This window comes from Lissotriton helveticus, chromosome 8 (genome assembly GCF_964261635.1).
Source record: "Lissotriton helveticus chromosome 8, aLisHel1.1, whole genome shotgun sequence".
NCBI classification, from domain to species: domain Eukaryota; kingdom Metazoa; phylum Chordata; class Amphibia; order Caudata; family Salamandridae; genus Lissotriton; species Lissotriton helveticus.
This window is the reverse complement of record NC_136069.1, coordinates 1,524,809,697-1,524,826,613: the sequence shown is the minus strand read 5'-3', so window position 1 is coordinate 1,524,826,613 and position 16,917 is coordinate 1,524,809,697. Positions and strand designations below refer to the sequence as shown.

The 16,917-nt window shown below is 46.5% G+C and overlaps 1 protein-coding gene across 1 annotated transcript in view; it reads right to left on the bottom strand.

The window, feature by feature from the left end:
- LOC144773470 (butyrophilin subfamily 1 member A1-like) overlaps positions 1–7,593 on the bottom strand; it is a 67,541-nt gene extending 59,948 nt beyond the window's left edge. Inside the window, exon 1 of the mRNA XM_078658507.1 lies at positions 7,274–7,593. The gene's annotated coding sequence lies outside the window, so the exon portion shown is untranslated. The remainder of the gene's footprint in view (positions 1–7,273) is intronic.
- Between the last annotated feature and the right edge of the window lie 9,324 nt (positions 7,594–16,917).

The following is a 16,917-nucleotide window of genomic DNA, read 5'->3' as shown; positions in this document are numbered from 1 at the left end:
TGCTAAGGTGTATGATTGCTGTGATGGGTGAATGGTTGCTAACGTGTACGGTTGATGTGATGGATGTATGGTTCATGTGATGGTGTATGGTTGCTAAGGTGTATGGTTGATGTAATGGTGGATGGTTGCTAAGGTGTAAGGTGTATGGTTGATGTGATGGCGTATGGTTGCTTAGGTGTATGGTTGATGTGATGGTGTATGGTTGCTAAGGTGTATGGTTGATGTTGTGGTGTATGGTTGCTGAGGTGTATAGGGACTGTGATGGGTGAATGGTTGATAATGTGTATGGTTGATGTAATGGTGTATGGTTGCTAAGGTGTATGGTTGATGTAATGGTGTATGGTTACTAAGGTGTATGGTTGATGTAATGGTGGATGATTGCTAAGGTGTATGGTTGATGTAATGGTGGATGATTGCTAATGTGTATGGTTGATGTCACGGTGTATGGTTGCTAAGGTTTATGGTTGATGTGATGGTGTATGGTTGCTAAGGTGTATGGTTGCTTTAACGGGTGAATGGTTGCTAAGGTGTATGGTTGATGTAATGGTGTATGGTTGAGGTGATGGTGTATGGTTGATGTGATTGTGTCTGGCTGATGTGATGGTGTATGGTTGCTATGATGGGTGAATGGTTGCTAAGGTGTTTGGTTGATGTGATGGTGTATGGTTGCTAAGGTGTATGATTTAAGTAATGGTGGACGGTTGCTAAGGTGTATGGTTGATGTGATGGTGTATAGTTGCTAAGGTGTATGGTTGATGCAATGGCGGATGGTTGCTAAGGTGTATGGTTGATGTGATGGTTGCTAAGTTGTATGGTTGATGTGATGGTTGAAGGGCTTCTAAGGTGTATGGTTGATGTGATGGTTGGTGGTTGCTAAGGTGTATGGTTGATGTGATGGTGTATGGTTGCTAAGGTGTATGGTTGATGTGATGGTGTGTGGTTGCTAAGTTGTATGATTGCTAAGGTTTATGGTTGCTATGATGAGTGAATGGTTGCGAAGGTGTATGGTTGATGTGATGGTGTATGGTTGCTAAGGTGTATGGTTAAAGTAATGGTGGACGGTTGCTAAGGTGTATGGTTGATGTGATGGTGTATAGTTGCTAAGGTGTATGGTTGATGCAATGGCGGATGGTTGCTAAGGTGTGTGGTTGATGTGATGGTTGCTAAGTTGTATGGTTGATGTGATGGTTGAATGGCTTCTAAGGTGTATGGTTGATGTGATGGTTGGTGGTTGCTAAGGTGTATGGTTGATGTGATGGTGTATGGTTGCTAAGGTGGATGGTTGATGTGATGGTGTATGGTTGCTAAGGTGTATGGTTGATGTAATGGTGGATGGTTGCTGAGGTGTATGTGATGGTGGATGGTTGCTAAGGTGTATGGTTGATGTAATGGTGGATGGTTGCTAAGGTGTATGGCTGATCTAATGGTGGATGGTTGCTAAGGTGTATGGTTGATGTAATGGTGGATGGTTGCTAAGGTGTATGATTGATGTGATGGTGAATGGTTGCTAAGGTGTATGGTTGATGTGCTGGGTGAATGGTTGCTAAGGTGTATGGTTGATGTGATGATGTATGGTTGCTAAGGTGTATGGTTGATGTGATAATGTATGGTTGCTAAGATGTATGGTTGATGTGATCGTGTATGGTTGCTAAGGTGTAGAGTTGCTGTGATGGGTGAAGGGTTGCTAAGGTGTATGGTTTATGTATTGGTGTATGGTTGCTAAGGTGCATGGTTGAGGGGATGGTGTATGGTTGATGTGACGGTGTATGGCTGATGTGGTGGTGTATGGTTGCTAAGGTGTATGGTTGCTGTGATTGGTGAATGGTTGCTTAGGTGTATTGTTGATGTGATGGTGTATGGCTGCTAAGGTTTATAGTTGATGCAATGGTGGGTGGTTGCTAAGGTGTATGGCTGATGTGATGGTGGATGGTTGCTAAGGTGTATGGTTGATGTAATGGTGGATGGTTGCTAAGGTGTATGGTTGATGTGATGATGTATGATTGCTAAGGTGTATGGTTAATGTGATGTATGGTTGATAAGGTGTATGGTTGATGTGATGGTGTATGTTTGCTAAGTTGTATGGTTGCTGTGATGGTGGATGGTTGCTAAGGTGTATGGTTGATGTAATGTGGAGAAGTGTGGCTCAATGGTTAGAGCAGGCAGACCTTGATGCAGAGATCTGGCCAGGGACCAGGATTCGATTCCCGCCTCGGCGGGTCTCCGGCTCATTAATTTCCCTGACTGGATATTCTCGCCTCAGTGCCTGTTCTGATCATGGGTCCCACGCTGCAACTCTGGGCAATAGCTTGCTTAGTCTCCACAACGGCCCAAAAGCGCTGGGATGCCTGGCTGCACCTGGGGGGTGCCCAGGAGTGGACATTTCCCAGGAAAGCCAGGAAGGGTTCCTAAGCGGTATACGGACAGCGCCGGGACACCTCCGGTGGAGGTAGCTGTGCGCTTTACAAATTCCGACATTTACATTTACATTAATGGGTGAATGGTTGCTAAGGTGTATGGTTGATGTGATGGAGTATGGTTGCTAAGGTGTATGTTTGATGTGATGGTGGTTGGTTGCTAAGGTGTATGGTTGATATGATGGTGGATAGTTGCTAAGGTGTATGGTTGATGTGATGATGTATGGTTGCTAAGGTGTATGGTTGATGTGATGATGCATGGTTGCTAAGGTGTATGGTTGATGTGATGATGTATGGTTGCTAAGGTGTTTGGTTGATGTGATTGTGTATGGTTGCTAAGTTGTATGGTTGCTGTGATGGTGGATGGTTGCTAAGGTGTATGGTTGATGTGATGGGTGAATGGTTGCTAAGGTGTATGGTTGATGTGATGGGTGAATGGTTGCTAAGGTGTATGGTTGATGTAATGGTGTATGGTTGCTAAGGTGTATGGTTGATGTGATGATGGATGGTTGCTAAGGTGTATGGCTGATGTAATGGTGGATGGTTGCTAAGGTGTATGTGATGGTGGATGGTTGCTAAAGTGTATGGTTGATGTAATGGTGGATAGTTGCTAACGTGTATGGTTGATGTGATGGTGTATGGTTGCTAAGGTGTATGGTTGATGTGATGATGTATGGTTGCTAAGGTGTATGGTTGATGTGATGGTGTATGGTTGCTAAGGTGTATAGTTGCTGTGATGGGTGAAGAGTTGCTAAGGTGTATGGTTGATATAATGGTGTATGGTTGCTAAGGTGTATGGTTGAGGTGATGGTGTATGGTTGATGTGATGGTGTATGGTTGCTAAGGTGTATGGTTGCTGTGATGGGTGCATGATGGCTAAGGTGTATGGTTGATGAAATGGTGTATGGTTGCTAAGGTGTATGATTGCTGTGATGGGTGAAAGGTTGCTAAGGTGTATGGTTGATGTGATGGTGTATGGTTCCTAAGGTATATGGTTGATGTGATGGTGTATGGTTGCTAAGGTGTATGGTCGCTGTGATGGGTGTATGGTTGCTAAGGTGTATGGTTGATGTAATGGAGGATGGTTGCTAAGGTGTATGGTTGATGTGATGGTTGCTAAGGTGTATGATTGCTGTGATGGGTGATTGGTTGCTAAGGTGTATGATTGATGTTTTTTAAGTGTTTTTATTGCAGACAAATAAATGACATATAAACATTTGTACCGAGTGCCATGGCTAAGGTGTATGATTGATGTGATGGGTGAATGGTTACTAAGGTGTATGGTTGATGTAATGGTGGATGGTTGCTAAGGTGTATGGTTGATATGATGGTGTATAGTTGCTAAGGTGTATGGTTGATGTGATGGCGTAAGGTTGCTAAGGTGTATGGTTGATGTAATGGTGTATGGTTGCTAAGGTGTATGGTTGAGGTAATGGTCTATGATGGATGTGATGGTGTATGGCTGATGTGATGGTGTATGGTTGCTATGATGGGTGAATGGTTGCTAAGGTGTATGGTTGAGGTAATGTTCTATGGTTGATGTGATGGTGTATGGCTGATGTGATCGCGGATGGTTGCTAAGGTGTATGTTTGATGTAATGGTGGATGTTTGCTAAGGTGTATGGTTGATGTGATGGTGTGTCGTTGCTAAGGTGTATGGTTGATGTAATGGTGGATGGTTGCTAAGGTGTATGGTTGATGTGATGGTTGATAAGGTGTATGGTTGATTTGAAGGGTGAATGGTTGCTAAGGTGTATGGTTGATGTGATGGTGGATGGTTGCTATGGTGTATGGTTGATGTGATGGTGTATGGTTGATGTGATGGTGTATGGTTGATGTGATGATGTATGGTTGCTAAGGTGTATGGTTGATGTGATGGTGTATGGTTGCTAAGGTGTATGGTTGGTGTGGTGGTGGATGGTTGCTAAGGTGTACGGTTGATGTGATGGGTGAATGGTTGCTAAGGTGTATGGTTGATGTGATGGTGTATGGCTGATGTGATGGTGGATGGTTGGTAAGGTGTATGGTGGATGGTTGCTAAGGTGTATGGGTGATGTGATGGTGGATGGTTGCTAAGGTGTATGGTTGATGTGCTGGGTGAATGGTTGCTAAGGTGTATGGTTGATGTGATGGTGGATGGTTGCTAAGGTGTATGGTTGATGTGATGGTGGATGGTTGCTAAGGTGTATGGTTGCTAAGGTGTATGGTTGAGGTGATGGTGTATGGTTGCTAAGGTGTATGGTTGCTGTGGTGGTGGATGGTTGGTAAGGTGTACGGTTGATGTGATGGGTGAATGGTTGCTAAGTAAGGTGTATGGTTGATGTGATGGTGTATGGCTGATGTGATGGTAGATGGTTGGTAAGGTGTATGGGTGATGTGATGGTGGATGGTTGCTAAGGTGTATGGTTGATGTGCTGGGTGAATGGTTGCTAAGGTGTATGGTTGATGTGATGGTGATGGTTGCTAAGGTGTATGGTTGATGTGATAATATATGGTTGCTAAGGTGTATGGTTGCTGTGATGGTGGGTGGTTGCTAAAGTGTATGGCTGCTGTGATGGGTCAATGGTTGCTAAGGTGTATGGTTGATGTAATGGTATATGGTTGCTAAGGTGTATGGTTGAGGGGATGGTGTATGGTGATGTGATGGTGTATGGCTGATGTGATGGTGAATGGTTGCTAAGGTGTATGGTTGCTGTGATGGCTGAATAGTTGTTAAGGTGTTTGGTTGATGTGATGGTATATGGTTGCTAAGGTGTATGGTTGATGTGATGGTGTATGGTTGCTAAGGTGTATTGTTGATGTAATGGTGGATGGTTGCTAAGGTGTATAGTTGATGTGATGGTGTATGGTTGCTAAGGTGTATGGTTGATGTGATGGTTGCTAAGGTGTATGGTTGATGTGATGATTGCTAAGGTGTATGGTTGATGTGATGGTGGATGGTTGCTAAGGTGTATGCTTTATATGATGGTGTATGGTTGCTGAGGTGTATGGTTGATGGTATGGTTGCTAAGGTGTATGGTTGATGTGATGGTGTATGGTTGCTAAGGTGTATGGTTGCTGTGATGGGTGAATGGTTGCTAAGGTGTATTATTGATGTAATGGTGGATGGTTGCTAAGGTGTATGGTTGATGTGATGGTGTATGGTTGCTAAGGCGTATGGTTGCTGTGATGTGGGAATGGTTGACAAGGTGCATGGTTGATGTAATGGTGTATGGTTGCAAAGGTGTATGGTTGAAATGATGGTGTATGGTTGATGGTATCGTGTATGGCTGATGTGATGGTGTATGGTTGCCAAGGAGTATGGTTGCTGTGATGGGTGAATGGTTGCTACGGTGTATGGTTGATGTGATGGTGTATGGTTGCTAAGGTGTATGGTTGATGTAATGGCGGATGGTTGCTAAGGTGTATGATTGATGTGATGGTGTATGGTTGCTAAGGTGTATGGTTGATGTGATGGTGGATGGTTGAACAGAGGCGAGGTGGGAAATGAAGAAGGAAGGATGGATGGACGCCCTAACACTCTCGTAGAGGACCGGCCTTGGCTCACAGCAAGTATCTTTTTTAGGTCTCTGCATGGTGAGGGCAGCGCATGCGCTGTTCTCGCCATGCAGAGGCTTCTTGGAATCAATACGGATTCCGAAGCCATGTCCCAGCTCCGCCTTCAGTTTTAATTTGTGCGCGTCGTTTGGCATCACGAACTATGCCGAAGACAGTGCAATGATTGCACCGGAGGCATTTCAATCCCTCCTTGTTGCCACCCTCTCCCCTTTTGGCCCCGCCCAGCGGGATTGGATCTGTCACTTCCGGCGTAACACACTCTCCTACATTAGCTGGGACGCATGTTTTTCACACAACGCCCACAGCTGATGTTAAGCCGAAGACAACATTGGAACCTGGTGCTCCCAGCCACGGACCTCAGATAGAGTGAATACTTTCGATGCACTTTATTTCACACTTTATTGAGAAGTTCTAAATCTAAAGTGAGACCTGCCTCCTCCCTACAGCTTCATGAATGTCAGCAATATAATTCTACCATCTGGAAAAAAAACACAATTCCACTTGGTGAAGATCATCAGGACACAAGCTTTAAAAATGAAACTCACAGACTTCCATTACTCTGTTTACTCAGCACACAATAAAAATGCATCATGCAGGCCACACCTATACATACATGCATGCAAATATGAGCTAGAATTGTAGTGCTGGGACCTAGGTTAGTGTATATCAGTGGGACTTTACTCGAGTGAGCCAATAGGCCTTCACTCCTGTGGAACAGATAAAAAGGTCTGGTTATAACTAGGGATTCAGAGAGCAGAGTCCGCTGCCAGAACAGCTAATCCCATGACAGGGAAAGTAGGCCAATGTCAAACAAGCATTCAAAATGCAATAGGTCTCGCCTTTCATTAAGTTAAAGCCATTTGATTTGCTAATGGTATTGTATAGCAAAGTAAATGCCTTGAACTTAATCAAATGCGAGACCTATTGCATTTTCAATGCTTGTTATTACTATCCAGCGCCTTGATGCCCTCCGGGCAGACAAGTAGCGCTCTACAAATCTACTGCGTGAGGGACAGAAGGTTTCAGGGGAACCCATTAGAACATTGGGCAGACGCTTCCGTTTTTTAGAAATTTCTGTAAAACGTGTTAAAATGCATTATTTAATCCTTACCACGAGATAAAAGTTCATATCAACAGAGCCCCCTCTCAGCACAGCCCCCCCCTTTCTAAAAACCTTTTCGGAAGGTTAGACTCGCTCAATTCGCTCATCAAAGAGGGGACCTTTATTTTAATTTCCTGTCCCTCTTTCTACCCAGTGATTCCCCTGGTGCGGTAAATACATATACCCCCAAGGCCCCTACCTTCTCTTCACCCCCCCTTCCAGGGGGACTTCTCGGCTGGGGGGATCCCTTCAGGTCACTCCCAGTGGACTCATCAGAAAGGGGTCTCCTACAGCGCCTCGAAGGGTGCAGCGCCCTTCATGTGCTGCTGCCTCGGGCCCTGGGGAATCTCTGCCGTCAGCTGATGAGTGAGAGGGAGTCAGGGTGAGTGGACTTTCACCCACAGGGCCAGTCTGGACTAACCAGAGATAAGGCAGCGCCCCACCTCCCCATCCCTCCCCTACGAGGCGCTATCTCCTGCTCTCTGCCCCTCACAGGATTGAAAGTGAAAGTGAGTGAGTGTGAGGGAGGGTGAGTGGACTTTCACCCCCAGACTGGACTTGCCAGACATAAGGTAGCTCTCCCTCCCCCCCCCCCCCCCCCCGTGGAAGTAGGCGCTATCTCCCGCCCTCTGCCCTGCCTTGATCCCGCAGCTCTCTCTCACAGCACTCCCAGACCTTTGTCCCAGGTGCAGTTTACAAACAATCCCAAGCAGCGCCAAGACGTGCTCGTGGCGCCGGGGACGGGGGGGGGGGGGGGGGGGGGGGAGGGGTGGGGGGAGACTCCACCTTTTACCATCAGACCCAGAACAAGACGGAGAAGGAGCGAGAAAGAGTCAAACAGGACAGAGAGAGTGAGGGGGAGTACAAATAACCCGGAGGAGTGAGAAAAAGAAGCCAGGAGTGTGGGGGGCATGGGCTGGAATCAGGGCCCCTCGGTGTTCATCCCCCCACTCCCTCATTCATCCACGCCTGGATGTAAATGCCCCCATACACATGCAGTCACCTACACACACAGGCACTCAAACCAACACACATGTAGTCACCTGCACACACAGGCACACAGACCACCACACCTGCAGTCACCTACACATACAGACCAACACACACGCAGTCACCTACACATCCAGGCTCACAAACCAACACACATGCAGTCACCTGCACACACAGGCACACAGACCACCACACCTGCAGTCGCACACACAGACACACACACCAACACATATGCAGTCACCTACACACACAGACACATAGACAAACACACAGGCAGTCACACACACATCGGCAATACGACCAACACACATGCAGTCATCTACAAACACAGACACACAACCAACACACAGGCTGTCAACTACACACACAGGCACACAGATCAACACACATGCGGTCACCCACACACACAGACAAACAGACCACCACACATGCAGTCACCTACATACAGAGAAACACATAGCAACACACATTCAGTCACCTACACACAAGCACACAGACCAACACACATACAGTCACCTACGAACACAGACCAACACACATGCAGTCACCTACAGAACCATGCACACAGACCAACACACATGCAGTCACCTACAGAACCATGCACACAGACCAACACACATGCAGTCACTTACACACACAGACACACAGACCAACACACATGCAGTCACCTACACATACAGACCAACACACACGCAGTCACCTACACACAGTCACACAGACCAACAAACATGCAGTCATCTACACACACAGACACACAGACCACCACACATGCAGTCACCTACACACACAGACCACCACACATGCAGTCACCTACACACACAGACCAGCACACATGCAGTCACCTACACACACAGACCAGCACACATGCAGTCACCTACACACACAGACACGCAGGCCAACACACATGCAGTCACCTACACACACAGACTCACAGACCACCACACATGCAGTTGCCTACATACACAGGCACAGACACCAACACTCATGCACTCACCTACACACACAGACACATAGACCACCACACATGCAGTCACCTACACACACAGACACACAGACCAACACACATGCAGTCACCTACACACACAGACCAACACACATGAAGTGACCTACACACACAGTCACACAGACCAACACACATGCAGTCACCTTCACACATTGACACACAGACCACCACACAGTCAGTCACTTACACACACAGACACACAGACCAGCACACAGACACACATGCAGTCACCTACACACACAGACACACATACCAACACACATGCAGACACCTACACACACTGACACACAGACCAACACACATGCAGTCACCTACACACACAGACACTTAGACCAACACACAGGCAGTCACCTACACACACAGGCACTAAGACCAACACACATGCAGTCACCTGCACACACAGACACATAGACCAACACACATGCAGTCACCTGCACACACAGGCACACAGACCACCACACCTGCAGTCGCACACACAGACACACACACCAACACATATGCAGTCACCTACACACACAGACATACAAACCAACACACATGCAGTCACCTGCACACACAGGCACACAGACCACCACACCTGCAGTGGCACACACAGACACACACACCAACACATATGCAGTCACCTACACACACAGACACATAGACAAACACACAGGCAGTCACACACACATCGGCAATACGACCAACACACATGCAGTCATCTACAAACACAGACACACAAACCAACACACAGGCAGTCAACTACACACACAGGCACACAGACCACCACACCTGCAGTCGCACACACAGACACACACACCAACACATATGCAGTCACCTACACACACAGACACATAGACAAACACACAGGCAGTCACACACACATCGGCAATACGACCAACACACATGCAGTCATCTACAAACACAGACACACAAACCAACACACAGGCAGTCAACTACACACACAGGCACACAGATCAACACACATGCGGTCACCCACACACACAGACAAACAGACCACCACACATGCAGTCACCTACATACAGAGAAACACATAGCAACACACATTCAGTCACCTACACACAAGCACACAGACCAACACACATACAGTCACCTACGAACACAAACCAACACACATGCAGTCACCTACAGAACCATGCACACAGACCAACACACATGCAGTCACCTACAGAACCATGCACACAGACCAACACAAATGCAGTCACTTACACACACACACACACAGACCAACACACATGCAGTCACCTACACATACAGACCAACACACACGCAGTCACCTACACACAGTCACACAGACCAACAAACATGCAGTCATCTACACACACAGACACACAGACCACCACACATGCAGTCACCTACACACACAGACCACCACACATGCAGTCACCTACACACACAGACCACCACACATGCAGTCACCTACACACACAGACCAGCACACATGCAGTCACCTACACACACAGACCAGCACACATGCAGTCACCTACACACACAGACACGCAGGCCAACACACATGCAGTCACCTACACAAACAGACTCACAGACCACCACACATGCAGTTGCCTACATACACAGGCACAGAGACCAACACTCATGCACTCACCTACACACACAGACACATAGACCACCACACATGCAGTCACCTACACACAGAGCAACACACATGCAGTCACCTACACACACAGACACACAGACCAACACACATGCAGTCACCTACACACACAGACCAACACACATGCAGTGACCTACACACACAGTCACACAGACCAACACACATGCAGTCACCTTCACACATTGACAGACAGACCACCACACAGTCAGTCACTTACACACACAGACACACAGACCAGCACACAGACACACAGACCAGCACACATGCAGTCACCTACACACACAGACACACATACCAACACACATGCAGACACCTACACACACTGACACACAGACCAACACACATGCAGTCACCTACACACACAGACACTTAGACCAACACACAGGCAGTCACCTACACACACAGGCACTAAGACCAACACACATACAGTCACCTACACACACAGACACATAGACCAACACACATGCAGTCACCTACACACACAGTCACACACACCAACACACATGCAGTCACCTACACACACAGACACACATTCCACCACACAGGCAGGCACCTACAAACACAGACACACAAACCACCACACATGCAGTCTCCTACACACACAGACCACCACACATGTAGTCACTTACACACACAGACACACAAACCACCACACATTCAGTCTCCTACACACACAGACCACCACACAGGCATTCAACTACACACACAGGCCCACAGTTCAAAACACATGCAGTTACCTACACACACAGGCACTAAGACCAACACACATGCAGTCACCCAAACACACAGACCAACATAGAGGCAGTCACCTACACACGCAGGCACTAATGCCAACACACATGCAGTCACCTACACATAGAGACACACATAGCAACACACATTCAGTCACCTACACACAAGCACACAGACCAACACACAAACAGTCACCTACGAACACAGACCAACACACATGCAGTCACCTACAGAACCATGCACACAGACCAACACCCATACAGTCACCTACACACACAGACCAACACACATGCAGTCACCTACACACAGACACACATACCAGCACACATGCAGTGACCTGCACACCCAGACCAACACACATGCAGTCACCTACACACACAGACACACAGACCAACACACATGCAGTCACCTACATACACAGACCAACACACATGCAGTCACCTACACACACAGACACACAGATCACGACACATGCAGTCACCTACACACACAGGCACACAGACCAACACACACGCAGTCACCTACACACACAGACACATAGACCACCACACATGCAGTCTCCTACACACACACAGAAACACAGACCAACACACATGCAGTCACCTACACACAGAGTCTAACAGTCATCCAGTCACCCACACACACAGTCACACAGAACAAGACACATGCAGTCACCTACACACACAGACACAGACCAACACACATGCAGTCACCTACACAGAGACCAACACACATGCAGTCACCTACAAACACAGTCACACAGACCAACACACATGCAGTCACCTACACACAGACACACAGACCACCACACATGCAGTCACCTGCACACACAGACACACAGACCAACACACATGCAGTCACCTACACACACAGACCAACACACATGCAGTCACCTATACACACAGACACACAGACAACACACATGCAGTCACCTACACACACAGACCAACACACATGCAGTCACCTATACACAGTCACACAGACCAACACACATGCAGTCACCTACACACACAGACAACACACATGCAGTAACCTACACACACACTCACACAGATCAACACACATGCAGTCACCTACACACACAAACACACAGACCACCACATTTGCAGTCACCTACCACATAGACCAACACACATGCAGTCACCTACACACACAGACCATCACACATGCAGTCACCTACACACACAGTCACACATACCAACACACATGGAGTCACACAGACACACAGACCAACACACATGCAGTCACCTACACACACAGAATACACACATGCAGTCACCTAAACACACACTGTCACTCAGACCAACACACATGCAGTCACCTACACACAGACACACAGACCACCACACATGCAGTCATCAACACACACAGACACACAGACCAACACACAGGCAGTCACCTACACACATAGGCACTAAGACCAACACACATGCAGTCACCTACGCACACAGACAACACACATGCAGTAACCTACACACACATTCACACAGATCAACACACATGCAGTCACCTACACACACAGGCCAACACACATGCATTCACCTACACACACAGACACAGACCACCACACATGCAGTCACCTACACACACACACAGACACACAGACCAACACAGATGCAGTCACCTACACACACAGAGCAACACACATGCAGTCAGCAACACACACAGACCAACACACATGCAGTCACCTACACACATAGTCTGAGGGTCCTTATGGGCCAACTAACCCACCTGTTACCTCCAATACGCCCCATACAGTGGGATTGCTGAGGGGTGTTCAGAGGTCATGCTCCTTTTTACAGCACTCTGCAAAGGCGCCTATTGGATGTGGTCCCGTTGTGTTGTGCAGACCTCAGAACTAAAGTGGACTTCATCCCCCAAGCAGCAGTGCGCAAGGAGGTGCATTTGCAGAGTGGTGTAAAAAGGGGTGTGGCCTCTAACCACCTCTCAGCAATCCAGCTGTGTGGGTCTTACTGGAGGTAACAGTAGGGATGGTTGGCCCCCAGGGACCCTCAATAGGCAAGGGTACTTCATCCCCCGACCAGGAGCGCTCCAGGAGTTGTGTTTGAAGAGTGGTGGAAAAAGGGGGCATGGCCTGCAACCACCTCTCAGCAATCCCACTGTGTGGGGCTTACTGGAGGTAACAGGTAGGCTAGTTGGCCCCTAAGGACCCCCAGCAGCGAAGGGGACTTCCTCCCCCAACCAAGAGTACGCCTGGAGGCGCATTTGCAGAGAGGTGGACAAAGGGAGTGTGGCCTGGTGCCAGAACTCAGTAATCCTTCTGTGTGGGGCTGACTGAAGATAATAGGAGGGGTAGTTGGCCTCCAAGGACGTCCTTGGTTGCCAACTACCCCTCCAGTTACCTCCAGAAATTCCCACACAGTGGGATTGCTAAGAGGTCTGAGGGACTTTGGGGGCCAAGAAGCCCTCCTGGTACCTCCTATAAGTCCTACGCAGTGGAATTCCTGAGCACTGGTTGGAGGCCCAGCCCCTTTCTCCACCACTCTGCAAATGCTGGTACTAGTTAAACAAGCATTTGTAATGCAAAAGGTCTCGCATTTGAGAGAGTTAGCGTTATTGGTGTTGTAAATGTAAACATTTTTTACTAATATTTTTGGAGTGGAACGGATGTACGTTGTGTGTAGTGGAATTATTTGGTATGTTGTGCAGTGAAATTATGTGGCTACAAAGTATGTGGTATTTAGTGTGAATGAACTATGTGGAGTGGGATTATGTGTTATGGGGAGTAATTATGTGGTGTGGTAGTCTGGGTTGTGGAGTGGTAGCCTCAGGTTTAGTCTTTCTTATTTCCATAGAGGCTCAACTATAAACTCAATGAGACACAAAAAAGAAGCAACCACAGAGGAGCAGTTCTGGACCAAGTCAGAGGCCTGTGCAGGGCCACTGCAATTATGGGACTGTTCTGCTGCGCCGATTTTCACATAATTATACATTTTCCGTATTTGTCACATAAACTGTCATTTGCCGCATAATCTGCAGATTTGAACAAAAAAAACTTGTTTCTAGCTCAAACGTTACCAGAAAATTCAGCAACACATGTTACAGTGTGGTGGAAGGCCCTTTGCAAACCTGGAATGGTCACCTATTACTTATGGCTAAAAGTGGGTGTTAAATTGGTACTAAAGGTGTGCAATCATTTGCAAAGCAATAGGTCTTGCATTAGTTAAATGTTGAGCTATTGCTTTGCAAATGTAAAAGGTATGAGGCATCCGACTGCTTTATTTTTCTATTTATTGACTTTTGTAGCAATGGCGGCATGCCACGCTTTAGATATTTAAAGCTAAAGCGTGGCGTGCCGCCATAGCCACGAAATTCAATACAGTTTCGTGCAGAGGGGTAGGACATGCTGCAGGAAGGATGTCAGCAATGACGGAAGGGAGGGGATGCGAGCAGAAGAGGCATCAGGTGGCCAACCAAAAAATACAATTGGTGATGTCCGCTGGGAGGGAAACCGTTACACAAAGGCGGGACAGATGGACAGTATTTACCAACCAGAGTAAAGGAATATAGAAACGCAGGCAGGCCAACAAACCAACGAAAATCCCTTGTCATGTTGAATGCCCAGAGAGTTCTCTTATCTTCTCTTGGGACACAGTGCCTATGAGTGAAGCAGGAGCTGTGAGAGATAGACACTCAAATTATAATGTAGTTAGAACTAAAACATATAGGCAGCACCACAGCACTAGCCTAGTTAGAGGGACAGCAGGGAAATATCAAAGAAGGCCTAGTAATCCATCTGGCAACGTCTGCAAGGCAGAAATCCTTTTTACATGTAAAGTGGTACAGTGTGCAAAATTTGCATCAGTTGCTTTTGCGTAATTATGCAAAAGTTTGGTGAAATTATGCAAGATGACATGTAATTATGTAAATGCAATTTCAATACTAACGTTATATTTGAGCATGAAAATAGTTTTGCAGTAAAAACATAGGGGCTTATTTACTAGCCTCTTGCAACACTTTGGCGTCACTTTTCCCATGTTAAAAATGACATAAAAGTGGCGCAAGGGCCTTGTAAATAAGCCCCATGGTACAAAAAAACCAAACGTTTCACCGGCAACAACCACTCTTTATCAAATGGTAATGATTGAAGTTGGTGCTATGCTTTTTACAGGCAGGCAGGGATACTGCCTACTGATGTACAATTATAAGTCATTGACTTTGTAGAAGTTCACCATGAGATGTGGAAAGATCAGTCCACTGAAAAAGTTTTACCTTTAAGAAATACTGCTCATTAGGTGATCTTATAAAGGGTAGGAAATGTTACAAGAATTATAAGAAAATGAAGACCATTAGAATGTAAAGAACCTGCTTATAAAAAGCACACAGACATTAGCATGCAGTCAATCTTTGTATACACATGTATATCTAAGTCAAAGCTATAGGATTTCCTTTCAGGTTCTGGAAAATGTAATTGAATTGCGATATGAATATATTTTGCTGGGCATTTGCCACAGTGGCCCGGGCTTGTCACATTATTTAAAGAATGTTAAATAGTTCATCAGCAGACTAAAGACTTCAGCAGCCCACTTTGGATATATTATGGAGCTGCTATGTGTCATCACACGTTTGAGGGGCAGGATAAGACTACAGCCATTGTACATATGTGTATCAGTATTCCGGAACCATGTCTGAATGCCACTGTTGATTGTTTATGTGTTTAATTGCTAAAAATATAAATAAGGATAAAAAGTAAATGTTAAATGGTTGCAGCTTTGAAAAGTTTTATTTTTCACTGCAAAACATACAATGCTTTTAAGCTTGTGCGCTGTTGGAATGTAAGTGTTTGAGAAGTGAATGCATTTCGTCGAAATCTACAGACACTGGAGCCAGGGGCCAAAGCTACTCGGCTGGAGCTGTGAGTGTCAAGGTCGGGCCCTTTATCTTTCAGAGCTGCCTGAAAGCGCGCTTATTCGCACCTCTTTCGCATTCACTGGAATGATTATACAAGCCCTCACCTCGCACATCAACAGCAGGGGTAAGGGACTGTATCTGAGAATGGAGAGTGAATCCCGCTTTTCGCTTTGGGAGTGTAATCTGCTCTGGTATGCAATCACAGGAAAGGGACGGAGGGTCCGATTCACAGAACTAACTTAAGACAAAATCCTAAACTTACTACCATTTTGGTATTCACAGAAGGCACTTACTCATTTTGGTATTCACAGAAGTTAGGTGTCCTAACTTTAGGACGCCTAAATGCCTTCTGTGAATACCGAAAGTCTTACAATTGGGATCTTTCTCAGTTTGGGAGTAGTAAAGTTAGGAGTCGTAACTTTAGGACTCCTAAATGCCTTCTGTGAATACCGAAACTTCTTAAAATTAGGATTTTCCTCAGTTTAGTAGTAGTAAAGTTAGGACTCCTAACTTTAGGACTCCTAAATGCCTTCTGTGAATACCGAAAGTCTTAAAATTAGAATTTTTCTCAGTTTAGGAGTCCTAAAGTTAGGACTCCTAACTTCTGTGAATACCGAAATGAGTAAGTGCCTAC